This window comes from Peromyscus eremicus, chromosome 5 (assembly GCF_949786415.1).
Source record: "Peromyscus eremicus chromosome 5, PerEre_H2_v1, whole genome shotgun sequence".
Taxonomy (NCBI): Eukaryota; Metazoa; Chordata; class Mammalia; order Rodentia; family Cricetidae; genus Peromyscus; species Peromyscus eremicus.
The window spans coordinates 47,377,826-47,402,269 of NC_081420.1; the positions used below are offsets into that span (position 1 = coordinate 47,377,826).

General features: G+C 40.9%; 1 protein-coding gene and 1 pseudogene across 7 annotated transcripts in view; both read right to left on the bottom strand.

Moving 5' to 3' along the window:
• Window positions 1-24,444, bottom strand: part of Arid4b (AT-rich interaction domain 4B) — a 117,422-nt gene that overhangs the window by 87,534 nt on the left and 5,444 nt on the right. The gene's annotated exons all lie outside the window — the stretch shown is intronic.
• On the bottom strand, window positions 14,980-15,099 carry LOC131912170 (U2 spliceosomal RNA; annotated as a pseudogene).

The window sequence follows — 24,444 nt, forward strand, 5'->3', positions numbered from 1 at the left end:
AGTGGGCTCTCCAGACCAACAGCATCAGCATTACCTAGAAATTTGTCCACAGTATTTCAAGGGCAGGAGAGACGGCTCAGTGGTTAAGAGCTCTGGCTGCTTATCCAGAGGTCCTGAGATCAATTCCCAGCAACGACATGGTAGCTCACAACCATCTATAAAGGAATCCAACGCCCTCCTCTGATGGGCAGAGGAACATGCAGGCAGAGCACTCATATACATAAATCAGTAAATCTTTAAAAGCATGAATTTTCAGCTCTATTCCATACCCTGGTTTAGAAACTGAGGGAAAGAACTATCAACTACTGCTTTAACAAGCTCTCCAGAGAACTCTAACACACCTCACTCCCCATGGAACACTGGGTCCCGAGGTTATCTCAAGGTCTTAAGGTGGTTCTCAGCATTTGGTTTCTTGAGCCATTTAGTATTCCGTAGTAGCATGAAATGAGTGGAACAGACAAGTGCAAGTGGTTTGGTAAATCACAGAAACTACAACACTTGAAAGATAATGAAAAGTTGATAATGAAAAGTGTGATAATTGGGACTGGAGAGATGACTCAGTAGTAAAAAGCACTTGTTGCTCTTACAGAGGACCTGTGTTCATTCAGTTCTCAGGACCCACAGGGCAGCTCACAACCATCTACAACTCTAGTTACAGAAGAACCAACACTCTTCTGACTCCCATGGGCACCAGGCACCCACTTGTGCATACACATGTATACTCATACAAAATAAAAATAAAAAATCTAAAAATTTTTTTCTAAATTGTTACATCCATATAACATACAACAAGGCAATAAAAAAAAAACCTCACAAACCGGGTACAGTGGTACACACCTTTTTAATCCTAGCACTCTGAAGGCAAGCAGGTTAATCTCTAAGAGATCCAGGCCAGCCTTGTCTACAGAATCAGCTCCAGGCCAACTAAGGTTACATAGCGAGACCCTATCTCAAAAAACCAAAACAACAAAACAGAAAGCTCATTTAAGTATATTATAGAAGTTTTTTTTTTTAAGAGGGTGCTTCTAGAAGATTAAAAACAAAATATTAACAAACAAAATTATCATCACAGGCAAGGAGAGCTAATCCCTCTATATAAGGACAGTTATGAGACTGTTCTAAAGGCCTGTTTACAGGACTGGCCTTAGCCGGCAGTTGGAAATAATTTACAGAAAGCTAGATTTCTGAAGAGCTCCCACCATCAACTGATAAGAAAGGCTCACTGTGCCTGAACTGAATGTGCAAACAAAATGGTTATGCTCAGCACCTGCTTTCAGTCTCAGGGTCTAGAACTACTTGTACATATGCCAGGCATGAGGTATTTGTGTGACAGTCACTAAGCCCTGCATGCAGCCACTAACAAGCTTCCCTAGTTAGGAACATTTCCCTTGCATTGTCACAATTTCTGGAAGAATTAGATGTGGCTTGTGTGACTCTACTAGGAGAAACTTGGACCCGGTTCTCCCCAAACTTTACCCCATGCACCTTGTCTTTTGCTGATTCTGCTTTCCATCCTTCTGTTGTAATAAGACATGGAGGGCTGTAAAAACAATTATCACACCAAGTCAGGCCTGTGTGTTCTCCTAGCAAATTACCAAACTGGAGAATGGTGCTGGGAATCCCCAATATATTTTCTTACTTACACTATTAATGAGGGAAAACATTGTCAACACCATTAAGTCTGCCATGTTCATGCTACCCTTATTTGATCCATTAGGAAAAGCATTTTACTATTATTTTAGTCCCATTATCTTATTTTGCAACATATCCAGTAAACCTAATTCAACCACATGAAAAATCCTTAACCAGTCAAAGGCAGGGCAAACTTACAAGCCATTGGGGAAACTGGTATGCTGTAACCAACAGAGGAATACTTTCTAGGCAGGACAAAACAAGAGAAGACTGACCACTAAACCTGGTTACCTGGAAAACATAAAACTTAAAGATACTGGGAACAAATCTCAAAGAAAGTCATCATTTCCCACAACTCTAAATTATATGTAACTTCTGTTATTTTATACAGTAAGACATAATGACAGAAAAGGCAAGGTTTCAAATGAAGCCCTAAATTATGTCACAGACTCTACAGCTCCCAAGGACTGGCTTGCCACCAGGCTGATTCTCAACAGGTCAGCCTTATTAAGCAAACTGTCAAGAATGCAAGTGAGAACAGCTTGCTTCTCCATGCTCTGAGGACGCTTGTGGTGAGGGATACTGAAGAAACTCAAGGGAGTTTGGCAAATTTACTTTTAGAAAAGCTACTCTTTCCACCATTTAAAAGACCAAGGAAATGTTGGAAAATGTTAATATAAAAATTAAATAAGATTAACACAGTGCTTATTAATAACAGTATCATTAATGATGGAACTTTTCAGTCTTACAATCACCACTAAAACTTTCTAATCTATGTAAACTAATAGGCCATGAGTACTTTTTTTTTTTTTTTTTTTAAGAGATAGGGTCTCACTATGTAGTTCTGGCTGTCCTAGAACTTACTCTGTAGACCGGACTGTCCTCAAACTCAAGAGACTCTCCTGCCTCTGCCTCCCAAGTGCTGGGACTAAAAAAAAGTGTGAGCCACTACACTGGGCTTAGGTTAAGGATACTTATAGTTTATAAGAATTTGATATAAAATAAGACAATGAAATACTAGAATTTTGTGGCATACTGACTGGAATTAAAATAGTCAAAGGTAGAGGGGCTGGGAACATGGCTCTGTGGGTAAAGTGCTTAATGTGCAACATGAAAACCTGATTTTGAATCACCAGCACCTACGTCAAAAGCCAGGCACAGCAGCATGTGCCTGCAACTCTAATACTCGGGTAATCTGGGGCGCAGGTGGATTCCTGGAGCCCACTAGCCATCCAGTAAAGGTGAATTAGTTCAGTCAAAACTGTCTGTCTCAGCCGGGCGGTGGTGGCGCACGCCTTTAATCCCAGCACTCGGGAGGCAGAGCCAGGAAGATCTCTGTGAGTTCGAGGCCAGCCTGGGCTACCAAGTGAGTTCCAGGAAAGGCGCAAAGCTACACAGAGAAACCCTGTCTCGAAAAACCAAAAAAAAAAAAAAAAAACCTGTCTCAAAAAACAAGGTGGAAGACAGGTGCCACAGACACCCCAAATCAACCTCTGGCCTTCTTACACATATACAGCACACACAACAATCAACTATGTACTGATGCCTAATATCTGCTGCTGAGACCTGGTTAACCCAGTATTTATTGGTCTGTCTTTAGCACTAGGATATTGTATAACTGTTTTCAGCACCGACTTTGCTTGCTTATATTCTCAAAAGCCAAAGTTTTAGTCCCCCTAATAAACCAAGCTGTTTTTCTTTTACTGCATTTAATTAATTTCTTCGTGTGGATGTGTGTGTGTGCCCTCTCTCATGTGTGCATGGAGGAGGTCTGAGCACAAGTTGTGGGATTTGGTTTTCTTTCCCCCATGAAGGTCGTGCAGATTGTCATCAAGTTTGACAGTAAGTGCCTTTACCCTCAGAGCCATCATGACAGCACAAACCCAAGATCTTACTTTTACCTAGAACTGCACTGCTTTTTATTCCTCAGGCAGTGCTGACTATCTATAACTCACAGAAGGTAAATAATATTCTTCTGCTACGGACTTTTAATAAACTAGAGAATGTCTATGTGAATTTAGTCAATGAAATAACTATCTGTATAGATGTGTCAAGTTTTGGAAACTCAAGTAGGTACAACAGACAATTAATGAAAATGGTCCTGGCTGTCCTAGAACTCATTCTGTAGACCAGGCTGGTCTCGAACTCACAGAGATCCACCTGCCTCTGCCTCCTGAGTGCTGGGATTAAAGGCAAGAGCTATCACACCTGACTATAAATGGAGGGAATTTTAATCTGGAACGACAAAGCTGTTTTTGGGAGTCTCTGAAGCTACAGCCAGATGACTTTCAAAGAATATTTGTGCAGTAAAGTCTGTGTTTTCAACATACCTCCAAAGGTTTTAAAAACTCATATTACACCATGGTTTTTCATAAAAGTTATCTAATGAAAGCTGAAAAAATAGTATTTTGAAGCAGCCAATTTTGATGATGTGTAACTGTAATCCCAGCATTTGGGAGGCTGGGGCAGGAGGATCCCATGTTCAAAGCTAGCCTGTATGCATAATAAAATCCTGTCTCAAATAAATATATACATTTTTAGAAAGGGGGCTGGACAGATGGTTTAGCAGTGAAGAGCATGTACTGCTCAAACAAACATCCTGAGTTCAGTTCTCAGCACCCATATCAGGTAGCTTACAACTTTTACTTCAACTCCAGGAGATTCAACAACATCTTCTGGCCCCCTGGAACAGAGTATTCACAAACTCACTGTCACACACACACAGACACATTATTAAAAATTTTAAAAACAGTAAGAATCCAGTGGTGGTGGCACATGCCTTTAATCCCAGCAAAGTCTGGCAGAACTTCGAGTTCAAGGCCAGCCAGGTCTACAGAGTAACTTCCAGGACATGCAGAGCTACACAGAGAAACCCTGTCTTGGGGGGGTGGGGGGGGCGGACAAGAAAGAAAGGGCAAGGGGGAGAAGGGGAAGAGAAGGGAGAGGAGGGGAGGGGAAGCCTGCACCATGATGAATGGGGCTGAGGGTATATATAGCTCAGTAGCACAGTACTGGCCTAACATATGCAAGGTCCTGGGTCTGGTGACTGCACTGTAGGCAAGGAAAAGAGATGTGGGGAGACTCAGATGACTATGTATGACCAGTTATCGTAAGGAAAAATTAAGTCTCTTAATTCTAAAAATATAATTTTCACCTAAACTCAAACTAGAAGATTTTAAAAAACTGTTTAGCTCAAAGTAGTGGTGCACGCCTCTAATCCCAGCACTACAGAAGCAGAGGCAGGTGGATCTCTGAGTTCAAGGATAGCCTGGTCCACATATTGAATTCCAGGACAGCCAGGGTTATACAGAGAAACCTTGTTTAAAAAAAAAAAAAAAGTTTCTAGTTTGGAAAATGATGAATATAATTTGGAAACTTGAATCTAAGTCTCGGAACATCAGCCTGCAAAACATCTCAATAATGGACAGAGGTTACCGGAATGAAACTGACTATCTATAGATAATACAATTTCAACTACGAGCAATTATAATTCTATCTGCTTTCTAATGGCATGCAGTATGTTCAAAACCCAGTAAAAAAATTTAATTCTAAAATGTGATATACAGACAAGAACTATTTGCTGATGTCTAGTAACCATCTGGTGGACTTGGAAATCTTACAATGGAGTTTTAAATCAGAATCTTAAAAAAGTTCATGGAAGCATAAATTAAAATTTAAATGAAAACAAGATAAAATAAAGTTTAGTTTTTTTTTTTTAGTTATACATAGAATATGGGGGTTTGCTAATATGCCAACCAGTATCATCACTTTAAAAATATAGTGAACATTTTGAAATCTGGTAAATATTTTCCATCAAAAAATTGAAAAGCAAGAGCTCAGGTGATGTCCAGTCTGCAGGAGCAATGGGCTTTCCTGGGTAGAGGGAAAGTTCAATACCTGTTGATAGCAAAAAAGGCAATAGTGGATGTAGGACAGCGGTCCTGGGAGACGGCGAGGTTCTACTAGAATGAGCCACTTTGGCATCTGACTACTGAGACAGAAGGGAACTTGGGACCAGCTAAAACTGTTCGTAGAACTGCCTTTTTGAACTGCCTTTTTTGACTCCCAACTCTTCCCATATTCCACAGAGGTTGGACCCAAAGGGCCAGGCTCTAGTCTAGTGCTATCTCTGGTCCTAATGTCCCATCAGCCTCTGTTTGAGCCTAACAGTAGCTCTGTAGGTCCTGACGCTACAGCACTGAGTACTGTTAGCAAATATAACCCAACCTCATGCCATATCTCCTGGCAATCACGAGTATCCATTCTACTTTGGGCAATGGAACTTGGGGCTATACAGTTACAATGTTAGCCCTGTACAACAATGCGCCTTCTTACCCTTAGGCTTGATCAGGGTGTTGGCAGTGTCAGCCTTTAATCCCAGCACTCAGGAGGCAGAGGCAGGTAGATCTCTGTGAGTTCAAGGCCAGCCTGGTCTATAGAGAGTTCCAGGACAAGCTCCAAAGCTCCACAGAGAAACCCTGTCTCGAAAAACAAACAAATAAACAAAAAAAAGACACTAAGGCTTTAGGTCAGTGGTTCTCAACCTTCCTAATGCTGAGACCCTTTAATACAGTTGCTTATGTTGTAGTCACCTCCAACCATAAAAATACTTTCATTGGGTTGGGGATTTAGCTCAGTGGTAGACTGCTTGCCTAGCAAGTGCAAGGCCCTGGGTTCGGTCCTCAGCTCTGGGGGAAAAATATATATATATATAAATTTCATTGTTAATCCTAACTGTAATTTTGCTACTGTTATGAATTATAATGTAAATATCTGATATGCAGGATATCTATGACTCCTGTGAAAGAGCCATTTGACAGCCCCACAGAGGTCAAAACCCACAGGTTGAGAAACATTGCTCTAGAGATAACCCAAAGATTCCTGGTAAGAGTGTTTGGGACCACTATGCCACTTTCAAACTCCCCTTGACCAGAAAATAGATAGTAGATGTCAGACAGGAAGTAGATAGAAGACAATAAATCTGTTTCACTGGGGGTATCAATGCGAACATCATCAGACAAAATAGGATACAAAAACAGGCTCTGACATTAACAAGGCACATGTCAACACCCTGATCAAGCCTAAGGGTAAGAAGGCACATATATGATCCACTGGCTACTGATTTGGATGCCTTTGTATGTTGTCAACCAAACTAGGGGCAGCTAAACTGAGTAGAGCCAGCTAATTCTAAATACATTTTCATTATAAATAAGTTAAAACTATAGGGCCAGTAAAATGGCTTAGCAAATAGATAACTGCTACTGTTCCTGACTATGAGCTGAATCTCCAGAACCCATACAGTGGGAGACAATCAACCAAAACTGTTCTCCATCTCCTCAAGTGTGTACATGTGGTCCATGTACACACACACATAATATAAAAAAACAACTTTTATGAAAACTGAAAATATCAGTATGAAGTCACAACATACCCATGTTTCTAACTTTTGTTTTGTTTTGACAGGGTCTCACTCTCTAGCCCAAGCTGGCTACAAACTCCTGATGATCCTCTTTCCTCAGCCTCCTGAGTGCTGGGATTATAGCAATGAGTTACCACACCTGGCTCTAAATTTTATTTTTGAAACTTATTAGAAGCAATGAGTAATCCAACAGCAGTGAACATCCCTGACAACTGACTGTGATTGCTAAAGCCCATTTCCCAGTTGAAACTTCAAGAGTTCCTTGAAGAAATAGCCAGTTCTGCACACGGGATTAACTGAGAAAAAGAGGAAGTTATTCTGGAAGAACAGAGAACTCCATTACAAAGGACTCCATCTGGCCACAAGCCAGATAACAGAAGTATCTAAAGCGCAACTGCAGTCAGGCAGGGCGGAAGGATGACACCTGCAATCCCAACACCTCAGCGGCAGAGGCCGGAGGAGTCAAGAATTGAAGAACAGCCTGACTTACACAGTGAGTTAGAGGCCAATCTAGGTTACATGAGATCCTGCTTGAGGGGCAGAGGGAGGAGCATGCTGAAGAGATGACTCAGTGGTTAACAGCACTGACTACTCTTCCAGAGGGCCTGGGTTCAATCCCCAATACCCATATGGCAGCTCATCTGCAATTCCAGTCCTAGGGGATTTGACATCTTCTTCTAGTCAGTGTGCACTGCATGCACTACACAGACATACATGCATCACATAAAAAATATTAATAAGTAAGAAAGAAATCAGGGGCTGGAGATGGCTCAGCAGTTAAAAGCATACATTTCTCTTGCAGAGTGACTGAGTTCAGTTCCCAGCACCCATGAGAAGTGACTCACATCCAAGGGATTCTGATGCCCTCTTCTGTACTCCGCAAGCACCTGCACTTTGTGCGCATACCCTCCCATAGACACAGACACATACATAAAATTAAACAATATAAAATTTTTAAATGATTTGAAATTTTTAAAATGATTTAAATCCTTAAAAAAAAAAGTAAAGAAAGCAAGCAAAATGCAAGAAACAGAGAACTACAGTGGTTTTAAAGCCCATCGACTACGTAAAGATCCATGACACTGCAAGAAACAATTGGTCACAACAGGCAGTCACCCGAGCATCGACCCCCAAACCTAGCAAAATGAGGAAGGTAAAATTAACATCTATTTTGCTTCTGAAGATTTTAAAGATACTAAATAAATGGAAAAAGAGTTTGGTTTTTTTTAAGATTTATTTATTATGTATACAGTGTTCAGTCTGCATGCCAGAAGAGGGCGCCAGATCTCATTACACAGGTTGCTGGGAATTGAACTCTGGACCTCTGGAAGAACAGTCAGTGAGTGCTCTTAACCGCTGAGCCATCTCTCCAGCCCAAAAAGTTTTCTTTATACAAGGATTTCAACTAATAGATGTCAGTAAGCTGTAATAAGAAAACTATCTTCTATGTTAGGCAAAGCACTCTACCACTGAGCTGTTGTCTCCTACACAATGCCATCTTTTATCATCCTTGGGGATGAGGTCAAACCAGCATTTGAGCCTCTCACATCTGTGAGTGACATCTATTAGAAAGGCTGATGGGATCTGACCAATTCTTGTAAAACCAAAACTGAACCAGCCCAACGATGAGAGCAACAGGAGGAACACTGAGCCTGCTATGCTGATGCTCACCAAAGGCTCCAGAACTAATGGCCAGAGTACAGGAAGTACGGGGTTAACCAAAACTACCAAATACAACCCGCTAACAGACCGTGCACAGTTCTCCAGGTGAAATGACAGCATTCTTTCCTCACGTGAAGGGAAAGGAGAAAACTTAACAGGCTCACTTGTGTGGACAGCTCTTCCATGTGTGATGTGACAATTTCTGCCTTCTAAATTAAACACACCAACTGTAAAAACCATTTTTTGAGACTAGGCAAATGTAAACATTTTGGCTACAGCATATTAAAGAATTGAAGAACTTGTTAACACTACTAATTAGTGACATTAACAGCACTGTGGTTATACTTTTTAAAAGTCCAAGTGTGCTAGTAGATTTATACTGAAATATTAAGGGGTAAATTCATATCTAGGATTCCTTTAAAAATTGCCACATAGTGGAGGTGGGGCAGTAGAATGAAATAAATAATTGCCAAAATGTGAATTATGTGAAATCAATCTTTTGTTTTTACAAATTTTTAGTATCTTAGTTTTTTTCAGCTGCGTCACCAGTAGGTAGATGCACTTCTAAATGCATAATTTTAAAGTCTCTAGAGTATTTACTCTATTTTTCATTTCCAAAAATTTAAAATCCCTATTTCAATACATTCATGATGATTACCTGCTTTATAAACAGATACTGCCTATATACAGCTAAGTCTCTGTCAGGCATAAAATTGCTCTGATAATGTCCTACTTCATTCTGCTTTCAGTGAGATCTGAGATGGTCACTTTTTTTAAGACCCTGCATCTGTTTCATCAACACTTGGTTACAGTTAATATTACAATCAAAACAACTTACACTGTAACTTCAGGGGTAACCAGTCATACATAATGTTTGTCATAAAAGTTGGTCTCAGGCCAGGCGGTGGTGGGGCACACCTTTAATCCCAGCACTCAGGAGGCAGAGCCAGGCAGATCTCTGTGAGTTTGAGGCCAGCCTGGGCTACAGAGTGAGTTCCAGGACAGGCACCAAAACTACACCGAGAAATCCTGTCTCAAAAAAACCAAAAAACACAGTGGTCTCAACCTATATGCACACACTGCTGTCCTGTCTGGAACTTAGGGTGTAGCTCAGACTGTGTGTTCACTTCAAGCTCCAACACTGCAAAATGAAAGAAATAACAAAACCCTGCCATCCTGTGGGTCTTTCTAGAGCCTTTTAAGCAGTGGTTCTTAACCTGTGGGTCACAACCCCTTTGAATCACTGTAAAATAGTTATTTATATTATAATTCTTAACAGTAGCAAAATTAGTTATGAAGTAGCAACAAAAATAAATTTCATGGTTGGGGTCGCTATAACAAGGGTCACAGCATTAGGAAGGATGAGAACCACTGCTAACATATGAACCTAACACAAGTAAATGACCTAAGATTTTTCTATGGGATAAACTTTTTTTGTTTTGTTTTGTTTTTTGAGACAGGGTTTCTCTATGTAACAGTCCTGGCTGTCTTGGAACTCATTCTGTAGACCAGGCTGGCCTCGAACTCAGAGATCCACCTGCCTCTGCCTCCCGAGTGCTGGGATTAAAGGCATGCGCCCCTGTTGCTGCGTGGCTCAGGATAAACTTTTTTAAGTTGTCTGAACTTTTTCAAATCTGAAGAAGTTTTGGATTGTAAGAGTCCAAAGTAAGAGTGTTAACATATCCCACACTCTCAGAGACAAGCACTTCTTTCCTATTGGAGCTTTTTTTTTTTTTTGGTTTTTCGAGACAGGGTTTCTCTGTGTAGCTTTGCGCCTTTCCTGGAACTCACTTGGTAGTCCAGGCTGGCCTCGAACTCACAGAGATCCACCTGGCTCTGCCTCCCGAGTTTTTGAGGAAATGTAAAGTTTGGCACTGGCTGAAAACTGCAGAACTTTTCTGAAATGTCGGGAAAATGAACACTAGTTCCTTCGTTGGTCAGGAGATCCAAATGAAGAAGTCCACTCAGAAGTCTGAATCCATAATTCTTATCCAGTTTCAGCAGCTGCCAACAGTACTGTCTTGCAAAAGACATTTAGAACTCAAAAGAATCTTCAGGGTCCTGCCAGTTGTCAAATGTAGGACACAACCCTCCCTCAAGCTAAGGATGGAGCTCAGTGAGAGGCATGTGCTGTGACATACATGAGGTCCCAGCTTTAATCCTCAGCAAAGAGGAGAGGAGAGGACTAGACTCTAAAAAGCGTATGGCACTACTGAGCAACTTGGTACTGACTCAGAAGGAATTTAAACACTTAGTCCCCTCCTTAAATATTTAAGTGGACTGCTGAAACACTGGCCCTCCACCACATCACTCTCCCCAGCACCCTACAAAAGAAACAACCACCCACCACTTTCAGTTGTCCTTCATTCTACCCAGCAACCAACAGGCAGGCAAGGCAGTGTGGTTGCTCAAATGGCAAGCTGTGGTGCCAGAATGAGTCCAAACTCCTGTTCTCTGGGCCTCGTTCTCCTATCTGTAAATCTACCCTTGTAGTATGGTCATGAAAATCAGCTTTGTTTTGAAGACATGAATACTTAGTGACATTTGACCATCTTTTTTTTTTTTAATAGTCACTACTATCTTTTACATTATACCTTATCAGAGATATAAAGGATAGAATAATTTTTAAGAAATTACTCTGATAAATACCCTTCGTTCCACTAAATCCTTTCAAAAATATCTTTAAAGGCAAACAAGTTTCTATGACACTTCTTTGAAATACTATATTTAGATGTTTCCTTTACAGCATCTCATCCTATTTGTACAGACAAGATTTTGTTTCAATTTAAACACCACAATTAAGACAATGTGCTAGACTTTCCTCGCTGCCACAGAGACAATTAAAAGGAGGAAAATGTCTTTTGCTGCACAGTTTCAAAGGTTTCATCGCACAGTCTCTGGTGCTTGTGGAGGTCAGAAGAGGGTGCCAGATTCCCTGGAATTGGTTCATGGTTATTGTGAGCCACTACATGAATACTAGGAACCTGGGTCCTCTGTAAGAGCAGCAGGTGTTTTTACTGCTGAACCCGCCTCTCTGGCCCCAATAAAGATATATTTTTAACAAGACAAATTTTTTTAATTATTTGAAGTTTTACCTATATTTTACAATGAAACCAACAAAATAACTAAAACATATAAAAAACAAGATGGAGGGAATGAGCATTGGCACTGGTGGTATTGGCTTTCCAAAATGAAAAAAAAAAAATTATTCTCTGTGCATCATCAATAAATACAGTTTTCCAGGCATAGTAATACACATCTGTAGTCCCAATATTTGGTACACAAAGGCAAAAGGAAGGATTACTACAAATCCGAGACCAACTGCTCTACATTCCAGGTACCAGGCCAGCCAGGACTACATAACAAGATCCTGTGTGTCCCCCCACATACACACTTATCCCACCACCCCCAAAAGAAAAAAACTGAAGAGATGGCTCAGCAGCCAATACTCACTCCACTTGCAAGGTATCCACCCACTGGCCTCTTCTGGCCTCCATGAGCACTAGACATGCATGTGGGGCACAGACATATGCAGGCAGGCAAAAACCCTCATACACATAACAAATAATAAATATTAAAGGCCAAAAACTTTTAAAATATTTGTTCTATTTATTTGTATTTGGGCAGGCACAGGCTTGCCACAGCACTATGGAAGTTTCAGGAATGGGTTCTCTTCCACCTGAAGGGTCACCAGAGATGGAAAGCAGATCACAAACAAAAACAGATCTCTTCTTCTTCCTGGAACAACTACAAGATTACCTAGCCAATGCTGATATAGAAATGTACTGAATGTACTCTAGAACAGTGTACTGCAACTGTTAAACTGAAGACAGGAACAACATAGAAGATCTATGCCTGTTCTTAGCTAAGATCCCTATCAGAAGGGTCAGCAGTCATTCCTTCACTGTGAATCTTGTCTCCCATTACCCGCATTTGGTAAACTGAAAGACCAAATAAAAAGATGAGTCCAAGTAAAAGGCTAGGTGCAGTGGCTCAAGCTTGTAAACCCAGTATGTGAAAGGGGTGGCAGGAAGATGAACCAAGCTTATCCTCAACTATACACAGTGAGTTTGAGGCCAGCCTGAGGTTCATTAAGACCCTATCTCATGGTGGTTCATACAGAAACCTCCAACTAGTCGAAGTGTCTTTGGAACGCTCAACCACAAAAATCAACTCTGTATCACATTCTCTCCCCAAGGCTCAGGACCATCTCAGAAGGAGACAAGGAAGGACTGCGGCAAAACAGAACCTTCTGGAGATGACAGAACTGTGCTCATAGGCTCACAGCTGTGTGGCTGCTTGCACAAGACCTGCACAAGAACAAGCCAGTCAGCATTCCAGCATGAAGCGGGCAGAGGCTCATAAGCCCCTACCCCTAGGTGAGGAGCTATGACTTCTGGGGGACGGAAGGTCATTTCTCTTTAAGGTTGTGACTCCTGGTTGGTCAACCATATTCTGGTGGATGGCCCCACACCCAATATCTAGACAGCACAAATGAGTTCATGGGTTATTTTAAAAAGGAATGAAGCTGAGGGAAATGAGGTAACAAGGATCTGGAAGGAGTTAGGGTAAGGAGTGGGGGTGGTGAATACTGTATGAATATCTCAAAGAATAAAAACCCCAACTTTAGAGGAATCAAATGAAAAGTGAAAATAAATCAGCTAGAGAGGCTTACTCTTTGGGATGTACCTAGATCCCAAACACCTTGTTCTGCTTCCTACAATCAAGCTTAATGAGCTCCAGGAACCCAGCTTAGACTTCACCAAGCCATGGGCCAACTTGCAAACTACCTAGTCCCCTAAGCATCTAAAAGGCAGTTAAAATCAACCACAAAGAATCTGTTTATTCGAGGTGTAGTTTAGACATAGTTGGTCTGCACCAGCACACAATTTCCACCTTCATCAAATTCCAATGTAGTAAAGAGTAGATAGTAATCCCATTTTACAAAGAAGGCTAAAGGGCTGAATCATTTTACTAAGCTAAGGAGGCAGAGGAGAGTAGAATAATACCTCCAAACAAACTGTCTGTACCTTAATCCACAGAATATGTGAAAATGCTGTATTACCTATCAAGGGAAAATCTAAAATTGTAGAATGAACTAAGGTTGCTCATCAGCTGAATGTGGAATGCAATGATCATGATGAATACAGCCCAAAACAAAATCATAAACTTACTTAAAACATTATGAGATAATTTTGTAATTTTTGTGGTTTGTAACCTGATTGCATGTAACAAGTAGATGACAACATTGTGTCACAACAGCAAAAGACTAGACACAATACTATCATGTGGGTCCTTATTCTTGAGAGGAGGAAGGTGGATAAACAAAGAGGTGGTGTCAGAGATGGAAATATCAATAGAAAAGGAATTGTTTTGAGGAGCTGAAGAGATGGTTGAGGAGTTAAGAGCACTAGCTGCTCTAGAGGACCTAGTTCAATTCCCAGCATCCACATGGCAGCCCACAACCTTCTGTAACTCCAGTTTGGGGGGGGGGGGGGGGGGTGTTTCTGATGCCCTCTTCTGGTCTTCTTGGGTACTACATGCATGTAGTACACATATACATTCAGGCAAAAATCCACACCCACAATAAAATAAAATTTTAATTTTTAAAAACTGGGATGGAGGGCAAAGATACTGTAATTGTGTTTAGCCTCCAAGGCTGCAAAAGGCAAGGGACATAAGTTGTCCCTGGAAGACAAAGGAGTCCAGTAAGAGTCATGTACGACTTCTGACCTCCAGAAATCTGAGCTAATGGAGTCTGCTGTTTTAACAGCAACTAAATTTGTAACAAGTTGCTTTAACAGGAAATGAATACATAGCCCAGTTCTACCGCCACCATGCAAAAAGAAAATCTGCTAAATGGTTTTGTACAGAATATAAGTACCAGGCCAGGTATGGTGGCACATGCCTTTAATCCCAACATCAGGCAGCAGAAGCAGCAAATCTCTGTGAATTTGAGGCCAGTCTGGGTACAAAGTTGGTTCCAAACAAGACTGTCACACAGAGAAACTCTGTCTTAAAAAAAACACACAAAGGGAAAGAAAGAAAAGAATATATGTACCTGAATTTTAGCAATGACACTTTTAACAATCTGTATCATTTATGCCTCAAAATTTAGCTAATATAGTTTTATATAAATTATTCACTCCTAAAAAAATTAAACAGTAACTAATCCTAAATTTAAACTTCTTATTTAGGGTCAGTGAGAAAGCTCAATGGATAAGGGACTTGCCATGCAAAGTTGTCCTCTGGCTTCCACATGAGCCACAAGGTGAGCTTTCTTGTGTGTATACACGCACGCACACACACACACACACACACACACACACTATTCAAACTGATAACAGATACTACACGTGATCTTAGCCAAAAGGCTGAGAATCCATACACAGTATTAAATAAACATTTTTTAACTTCTTATTCTTGGGCCGGGGGTGTCTTTTAATTGGTAGAGTGCCTGTCTAATATGTAAGAAGTCCTGGGTTTGATTCCTAGCACCACATAAACCTACGGTATGGTGTTCATGCTTGTAATCCCAGCACTTAGAAGGCAGAGGGAAGAGTATCAGACTTTTAGTAGTGGTAGAGCAGGATACCACTTAATACCACCATTCCGGAAGCAGAGGTAAGTGGACTTCTGTGAGGCCAGTCAGTTGCAGGCCAGCCAGAGCTACATAGTTAAGACTGTCTCAAGAAAACCAACACAATCTCGTCCAAAGCTCTTTCAGTTAGATTCCAATCTAGGATACTTAAGTTTCTCTCTCTAAAAATAAAAAAAATAAAGACCACTTCATACTCTTTTAAATTACAATTTATTTGTCCACCAACCAAGAAAGTAACATGCCCTTGACTTGGCTTTGTCTTTTTTGAAACAGGATCTGACTTTGTAATCCAGGATTGGTTTAAACTCACTATGTGGCCCAGGCAGGTCTCAAACTCACATTCCTATGCCAATACAACTTGTAGAAGTTGACTGTTTTAATTTACAGGTTCATTTTCTAGCACAAAAACTTAATATTATTAATTTGTGTTTATGTGTTATGAATGTATGCATGCCTATGAAGGCCAGAATAACTTCAAAAGCCCACATAGCTGAAGTTAAAGAAACCAAACTCAGGTCCTCTGAAGACCACGAAGGGACTAACCACTGAGCCATCTCTCCTAACCCTCAAACTCTTCAAAGCCTTGTTTTCCTTTTCCTCTCTTTTAAGAAACCAACTTTGGCTGGGCGGTGGTGGCGCACGCCTTTAATCCCAGCACTCGGGAGGCAGAGCCAGGTGGATCTGCTGTGAGTTCGAGGCCAGCCTGGACTACCAAGTGAGTTCCAGGAAAGGCGCAAAGCTACACAGAGAAACCCTGTCTCGAAAAAAACCAAAAAAAAAAAAAAAAGAAAAAAAGAAAAAAAAAAAAAAAGAAAGAAAGAAAAAAAGAAACCAACTTTGAAGCAGAAAAAGTTTTCCCAGAATTAAATCCACTGTAGTTTATTTTTAATGTATTTTCAAATGACTTCTAATTTTTAGGAGAACCGGGTAAATTTACTTAAGAATATTTAATACCACTACGTAAATAAATTCTAGATTCGAAACTTGTTTCCAATAAAGCTATCAAAAGGTCATTAAACAGTCACAACTTTCTGACTTACTTGTAATAATTAGGCAGCAGGGCTCAGTGTACTAACTGGAGTGAAGCTCTATGATCAATTTAATGTGTGCCTGTGGGCACATCACTCAGCATCTCTAAATTTGCTTCTTCAACCATAAAAAGAGAAAAATACTGCTGACCTGCCTCAGAGGGATGTTCTAAGAAATAACTAATGACTACAGAACTTAAAACATTACAGAATCAGAATGTTAAGGAATCCCTTTAAACCATATACTCTGGACCTAAAGCATCCATCTGCTGGGGTTACTGTCTACACTGGTCTGTCGCACACGCCTTTAATCCCAGCACACGGGAGGCAGAACCAGGTGGTTCTCTGTGAGTTTGAGGCCAGCCTGGACTACAGAGTGAGTTCCAGAAAAGGTGCAAAGCTACACAGAGAAACCCTGTCTCAAAAAACAAAAAAACTACATACATCAAAGATCCAAGAACACAGAAGTTTTGTTTGTTTGGTAGGTACTGGAGAGCTAATATAGGACAAGCTCCCTATAACTGAGCTATACCACTGGGTATAGCTTTTCTTATGAGACAAGTGTCTGGCTATACTTGAGATCCTCCTGCCTCAGCTTCTCAAGTGCACCAGCACTTGAGATCACACTGTGCTTGATCTGGGATTTCTGAAAAGTGGCCACCCAATAAAAGAGCCTCCTCTGTTAATCCTCGTGGCTTCCCTTAGGGGCAATCCCTTACAACTGGACTTCATTAGTAACAGCTGCAAAATCACTTCACAAAACTGTTAAGACTCTGTACACATTATAGCTCCTCAAAGACTATTCACTCCTAGTAGCACTAGACATTCAAATCAACTAACAATACCAAACACCACTCTAAGTCGGGCCTTCAGAGTAGTACCCTGTACGTTGTTATTTGGTTAGAAAGAAAGAAAGAAAGAAAGAAAGAAAGAAAGAAAGAAAGAAAGAAAGAAAGAGAAAAGAGAAGAGAAAGTGACACGCTGAATGTGAATAAAACCTTGCTAAAGTCATCAAAAAAAATGACAGCTCTGTATGAGGCTGCCCACCATGTTACATACTGTAATCCAGGCACATGGAAGGTAGAAGCAAGTCATCATCCTTGACTACAAAGGGAGTTTGAGTTATACACGACCTTGTCTCAAAATAAGAGAAGGCCAGTTAGGAAAGTTCAGCCATAAAAGCACTTGCTACCAAGCTCAATCCCTGGAATTCACACAGTGGAAGAGAGGAAGAGACTCAGCAAAGTTGTTCTCTGACCTCCACACACTCACCCCCACAGACAGAAGATGGACACATACACACATATTAAATAAATAAGCAAACTAACCAACTACAAAATGTGTTGAGGCCAGAAACTATTCCCTCTTCCCAGTAAATATATGTCCCCTTTCTCCTAACTTGGGCCACACTGTTCCAGGATAGCCTGGGCTAGAGTAAAACCCTGGTTCAAGGGGGAAGGGGAGGTTAATGGGGACTGGAGGGGAGTGGAGCACAGTCCTTAGAATAAAGAAATCTGGCTGTATTTACCTTCCACCACTGAACACTGTCTTGTAGAATTTAGAGCATAAAACCAAAAACAGATGAGTATGGTGGCTCAGGAGGCAGAGGCAGGCAGATCTCTGAGTTTGAATCCAGCCTAGTCTACAAAGGACAACCAGGGATACATAGAGAACCCTGCCTTGAAAAGACAAAAAACAAAACAAAACAAAAACAAAAAAAGGTTTTAACTTTTAATCATAAAATTGCCATAAGAATGAATTTTGGTCAGAAGAACAAAACTTGAGTCACTACATAACCCTAAAAAGGAATTTAAATTCCCAAAACGTAAATATTCTTCTCTAGAACCTATAATCAGGCTGGTGAGATGCTCAGCTGATAAAGGCACTTGCCATCATCTGAGGATCTGAATTTGATCACTGGTACCCACACGGTAGAAGGATAAAACCAAATACCATAACTTGTCCTCAAATCTCCACACAAGCATCACAGCATGTGTGCACACACAGAGACATATAAAAATGTAATTTCAATATTTTGAAACTAGTAATAGGAGCTACAATATACTAAGAGTCAGCCAGGTGGTAGTGGTACACACCTTTAATCCCAGCACTCGAGAGGCAGAGGCAGGTGGATCTCTGAGTTCGAGGCCAGTCTGCTCTACAGAGTGAGTTCCAGGACAGCCAAAGCTACACAGAAAAACCTTGTCTCAAAAAACAAAAATGTGTGTGTGTGTGTGTGTGTGTGCGCGCGCGCGCGCAGTAATACTTGCCCCATGGGTCTTTAGTGGTAAGAGAAGAGCACACAAGCTCCTGAACAGATGAGCAGTTCAGTTAACAAAAAGCTATGCCCAACTGTCCTGCAGGTTCCAGCACAATCCTGATGAAAGCTACAGCTACTCTCCTCTGGAAAATACATGATAAGATGAAATTCTGTGTGACTGTGAGGAAAGGAGAGGTTTACAGAACCCTAAAGCCCACCCATGCTTGCACTTCCTAAGTATATGCAAGCACCGATTAAAATTGCTAGGACTCAGCCCAGAGTGAAGTGAGGGAAAAGAACGCTATTTTCTTCTCTTTAGGGTGTGAAATGGTCTCACCATAGCCCAAGCAAGCCTCAAGCTCACAGCAATTGTCTTTCACCATACATGGGGCAAGTATTACTATATACAGTTCCTTTTTTTTCACCTTTTATTACACCTCTTGCTTCTATAACCAATTAGAAAATACAAGCCTCAGCATAGCCAACTGAGCTCCTAAAATAAGGTTTCTTGATCTAAACCTCCATAAACTCTTTACCCTATTTTCCCCAAATGTGAACGCTATCTCTAATTTTAGTATGAAAATGATCAGATTTCTTAAAATCATACTATTTTTCATAGGAAAATCTCAATGTCATTTCCACTTAAAAGAAAAATAGCCAGGCGGTGGTGTCGCACGCCTTTAATCCCAGCACTCGGGAAGCAAAGCCAGGCGGATCTCTGTGAGTTCGAGGCCAGCCTGAGCTACCAAGTGAGTTCCAGGAAAGGCGCAAAGCTACACAGAGAAACCCTGTCTCGAAAAACCAAAAAAAAAAAAAAAAAAAAAAGAAAAATAAATTTAATAACTTTAAATTAAACATTCCAATTAGTACCATCAAATGGACTATACTTTTTAATTGTTTAAGAGGCAACAGATATTCTCTCATTTTGATATAAATCATTTTTATGAAAGTATTTTAATCATCTGGAAACAAAAGCTAACTCATTTATGTTTTGTTCTGTGTCCATTAGGTTTAATGCATGCTAAGCCAAAAATGCAGTAGTGGCTTATTTTCCTTTGTCTCACTCAAGTTACAAGCTGAAACTGATACTTTGCACTTAGGTAATAAAAATTTCAAATTAATTACCACAGCATTCCATATTTTACCAAAAACTACATCTTTCACACTCTACAATCATTTACCTATCAACTATTAAAGAATGAAAGATGGGAACGGTGGCACACACCTTTAATCCTGGCACTTGAGAGGCAGAGACAAGTAGCTCTGTAGATATCATCTTTCACAGAATAATAAAATACTAGCACAGAGTTTCAACTGTCCAGAAGAGTTACTATTCTGCTCCATGACAGCAGAAAGAAGACAGTGTGTCTCTTCTCCAGGAATGTGTTCCTGCCAGGTGTGGTAGCACATAGCTGTAATCCCAGCACTTGGGAGGCAGAAGAGCAGGAAAATCAGAACTCAAGGTCATCCTTGGCTACATACCTAGTCTTAGGCCAGCTTGGGTGAAGTGAGGCCCTGTCTTAAAAAACTACTACTTTCTGCTGTAGAACTAGGTAACTACTATAAAAATGGGTATGTTAGCCAGGTGTGGTAGCTGACATTGAATCCCAGCATTCAAGAGGCAGAGGCCAGCCTGATCTACAGAGTGGGTTACAGGGCAGCCAGGGCTGTTACACAGAGAAACCCTGTCTTGAAAAACAAACAAGCAAAAAAGGGGTAGGTCAACAAAAGGTAGGAAGTGCCACTGGTCCTGGCTGGACCAAAGGCTGTCACCATTAAAAAACAACAGGGTAACAATGGCACCTAGTGTTACCCCTCCAGGCATGCCAGTGTGACTGCATGTGCACTATCCCCACAAAATAACAACTGCCATGAACAAGAAAATCACTAAGGAGTTAAGAGCACTTGCTGCTCTTGCAGAAAAGAGTCAGGTTCAGTTCCCAACACCCACATGGCCACTCACAATCACCTGGAACTCCAACACCAAGAGATCTGACACCCTCTTTGGGCCTCTGCAGGCACTACACACACGTGGTACATACATGTAAGCAAACATTCATACACAAAATAAATTTAAAAATTAAAAAAAAGAGCTGGGGTCATGGTGATAACATTACCTTTAATCTCAGCACTTTTGGGAGGCACAATCAGACAAATTCATCTCTATGAGTTCAAGGCTAGCCAGGTCTACATAGCAAGTTCTGTGCCAGCAAAGGCTATACATAGTAAAACTCTGTCTCAAAAATAAAACACAATTAAAATAAAATTAAAAGGAAAGAAAGAAAAGTTGCCAAAAGAACACGTCTGTTGTGAAAATTTGTAACTACAATCACTTCATGTACACAATGTACTCCATGGATGTCTCCTTGGATCAACCTTGTCAACAAGAATGTGTTCAGACACTAGTCTCAAGTGTAGGACTGACTGGAAGCCAGGGCCAAATATTGAGAGAATATTAAGAGAGTATTAAGCAAGAACAAATGGTTCATTCAAAAGCTTCAATTTTACATGATTTTTGGTCATTAAAAACATAGAGGAGCTGAACATCCAGGCCAACTGGTAGAGTGCTTGCCTGTCATTGCTGGGCCCAGGGTTCAAAACCAAGCACTGCATAAGTTAACAGAGATGGGTGAGATGGCATATGTCTGTAAACCTAACATGAGGAAGGTGGAAGCACGAAGATTAGGAGTTCTAGGCCAGTGTAAGTTTTAGCAAGTTGAAAGCCAACCTGAGCTACATGAGACCCAACTCTAAAATAAAATACTAGTAGTAATAATAACAGTAACAGTCGCAACAACAGTAGTAAAATGACAACCTGTGGCTGCCCACTGCACTATCAACATATTGACATGCTCAGAGGTGGGTGAAAAGTGAGGGAGGAAATTAGGAATTAAATGCGCCATGAAAATCCAGCACAAATCAAAGTTTTTAACTCTACACTGAAAAGTCACTAAGCATGATATGTCTGTACTTTGTTTCAAGCACATTTCACAGAGCAACACCAGATTTTTTTTACCAGTACAGAATGTAAATGCTTACTTCCAAAAGCAGCCACCATCATCTTACCATCATCCTTTAATAAAATAGCTTCCTCTCCGATGGCTCCTATCCTCCCCTCTGCTACTAGCTTTTTTTCCAAAGCAGTCAGTGACCCTTGAAAATATAATCAAACTCCATTGCTCTGCAGTGAGACTGCACCACTTCTCTCTGAGACCTGAAATACTCCCCATTTCCACAGCAGCGAGAGCCAGAGTCCTCAAAATACCTCCCAGGTTCTAGGAGGGCCTGTTGTGCTCTGCCCCAAGCCACATCCCTTTACCCTATCCCTTTCCACTGCTTTCCTCCCTGTTCCATACCAGCTACCCTGACCTCTAGTGCTTTGAGACCTGGCCAGCCACATGGCCATAACTGAGTGTTCAAGCACCTGCTCAAATTGCTTCTCAATGATGCCAACTCTTACACCCCACCCCAGCCTCTGAATTCTATGCCCTTACCCTGTCCAGCCCTTTCCTTATTCCCATGCCATCTATTCCTTAAAGTAGTAATTTATCATATTTATTCCCTTTTGCTAACAAAGGTATCTTAACATATGGGATCCACAGATCCAGGAATTTCTACTTGTTTGATTCACTGATACATCCTAAAATAGCCAGAACAGAGACTAGCATGCAGTAGCGTTCAGTAAATGATGAATGTTAGACAGGGTCTAACAACCACCTGTCACAACACAAACACCTGAAGGTAAATAATACTCAGCACTCAATAGGTTATCACAAGCCATACTCCCTGAAAAGGAAAAGGTCCACTCCTAGGAGTTAACAGACTGAAAAATAAATATTCACTTGAGCTATCAAGATGCCTCTGCAGATAAAGGCACTTGCCACTAAACCTGAATTTGATCCCTGGAACACCACACGGTGGAAAGAGAGAACAGACTGAGCTCCAACACACAAACCATAGTATGCATGCCACACACAAAAATAAGTAAATTTAAAATGTAATAAAAATTTTAACGTACACATATTTATGTTCAAATAAACACATATGAATAGGCATATCTAAGGATGTACATCATGGAACACATGTGCATATATGCACACAGAAAATAATAAATGTTACAAATCTTTAAATAAAAATATTTTTAGCCGGGTGGTGGTGACATACCCGTTTAATCCCAGCACTCAAGAGGCAGAGGCAAAGGCAGATCTCTGTGAGTTCAAGGACAACCTGGTCTTCAGAGCTAGTTCCAAGACACCTAAAGCTACACACACACACACACACACACCCCTGCCTCAAAAACAAAAAAATTAAACTTTAAAAGTTTAAACCTTATAGTTTGTGAATTATATCTCACTTTTTAAAATTAAAAAAGAAATCAAAATAACTAATAGACTGTTGAGCTCAATTCTCCCGCTCATGAGGGCAGACTAGGAGTTGGGATTACTTTTTTGGCTGCACTCACTCAATCTGAGAAGTTCCATGCACTGACTACATAAAGCAGAGTGTTAAGTGGTTAAATGGAGGGCAGGTGTCTCAGGAGCTGCTCATATTAACAGCAACAAGGAGAACATCCACCTCACATCTAACATTGCTAATCTCCATCTTCAGTACCGTGTCTTCTCCATCACCCTTCTCCCAAACTACCAGCTGACAGCTGTATGACCAGTCTGTCCACTTCCTCTCACACTACATTAGTCTACTCTCCTTACATCAATTACTGTTCTGGTCTGACAATGTGTATCACTTCACTCTTCAGTTCAAGACTCTCACAAGACTTCCTGGCTGTATTAGTTCATTTTCCTCTACTCTAACAAAATACACAAGGATGTGTACCTTAGAAAGTTACAAAACGGTGCTAGAGAGATGGCTTAGCGGCTGGCTAAGAGCACTAACTGCTCTTCCAGAGGACCCGGGTTCAATTCCCAACACCCACATGGCAGCTCACAACTGTCTGTAACTCCAGTTTCAGGGGACCTGACACCCATGGCAAAACACCGATGCACATAAAATTAAAAATAAATAAAATTTTAAAATTTAAAAAAAAAAGAAAGTTACAAAATTTAGCCAGGCAGTGGTGGCGCACGACTTTAATCCCAGCACTTGGGAGGCAAAGGCAGGCTGATCTCCGTGAATTCGAGGCCAGCCTGGGCTACAGAGTTGAGTTCCAGGACAGCCAGGGCTACATACAGAAACACTGTCTGAAAAAAACCAAAAACAAACAAACAAACAAACAAGTTACAGAACTTATTAACTATACAAAACTATAAACTTATCACAGTTTTTGGAGACTGAAAATTTCAAGGCAGGGCAGTCCCATGTATTCAGTCATTGGTAAGAGCCAAATGGGAGCTGGGAAAATGAAAGTACTAAGGCTGGTGACCTGAATTTTATTCTCAGAACCTATATAGAGGAAAAAGAGAGACCCAACTCACCAAGTTGTCTGACTCCAATGTTCACTCTTTAATTTTTTAAAGTTTCATGTACCTTGTACATGAGTACCTATTCATACGTGCATTTGTATGGGTGCACATGCACTTGGGTGCACGCACACGTTGTCACCAGGTGCCTTCTTCAATCGCTCTCTCTTTAAAAAAAATTATTACATTTATTTATTTCGTGTGTGCTTAGGAGAGGAACATACATATGTGAAGGATCAAACTCAGGTTGACAGGCTTGGCAGCAAGCTGAGCCATCTTGCCAGCCCCTCTCCATCTTTTCTTTTTCCAGGGGCCTCTCTCTGAACCTGGAACACACCAATTCAATCTGACTACTGGACTGCTAGCCCACAAGCCCCAGTATCTCCTCCCTCTCTAGTGCTGGGATTATAAACCCTGCCACAATT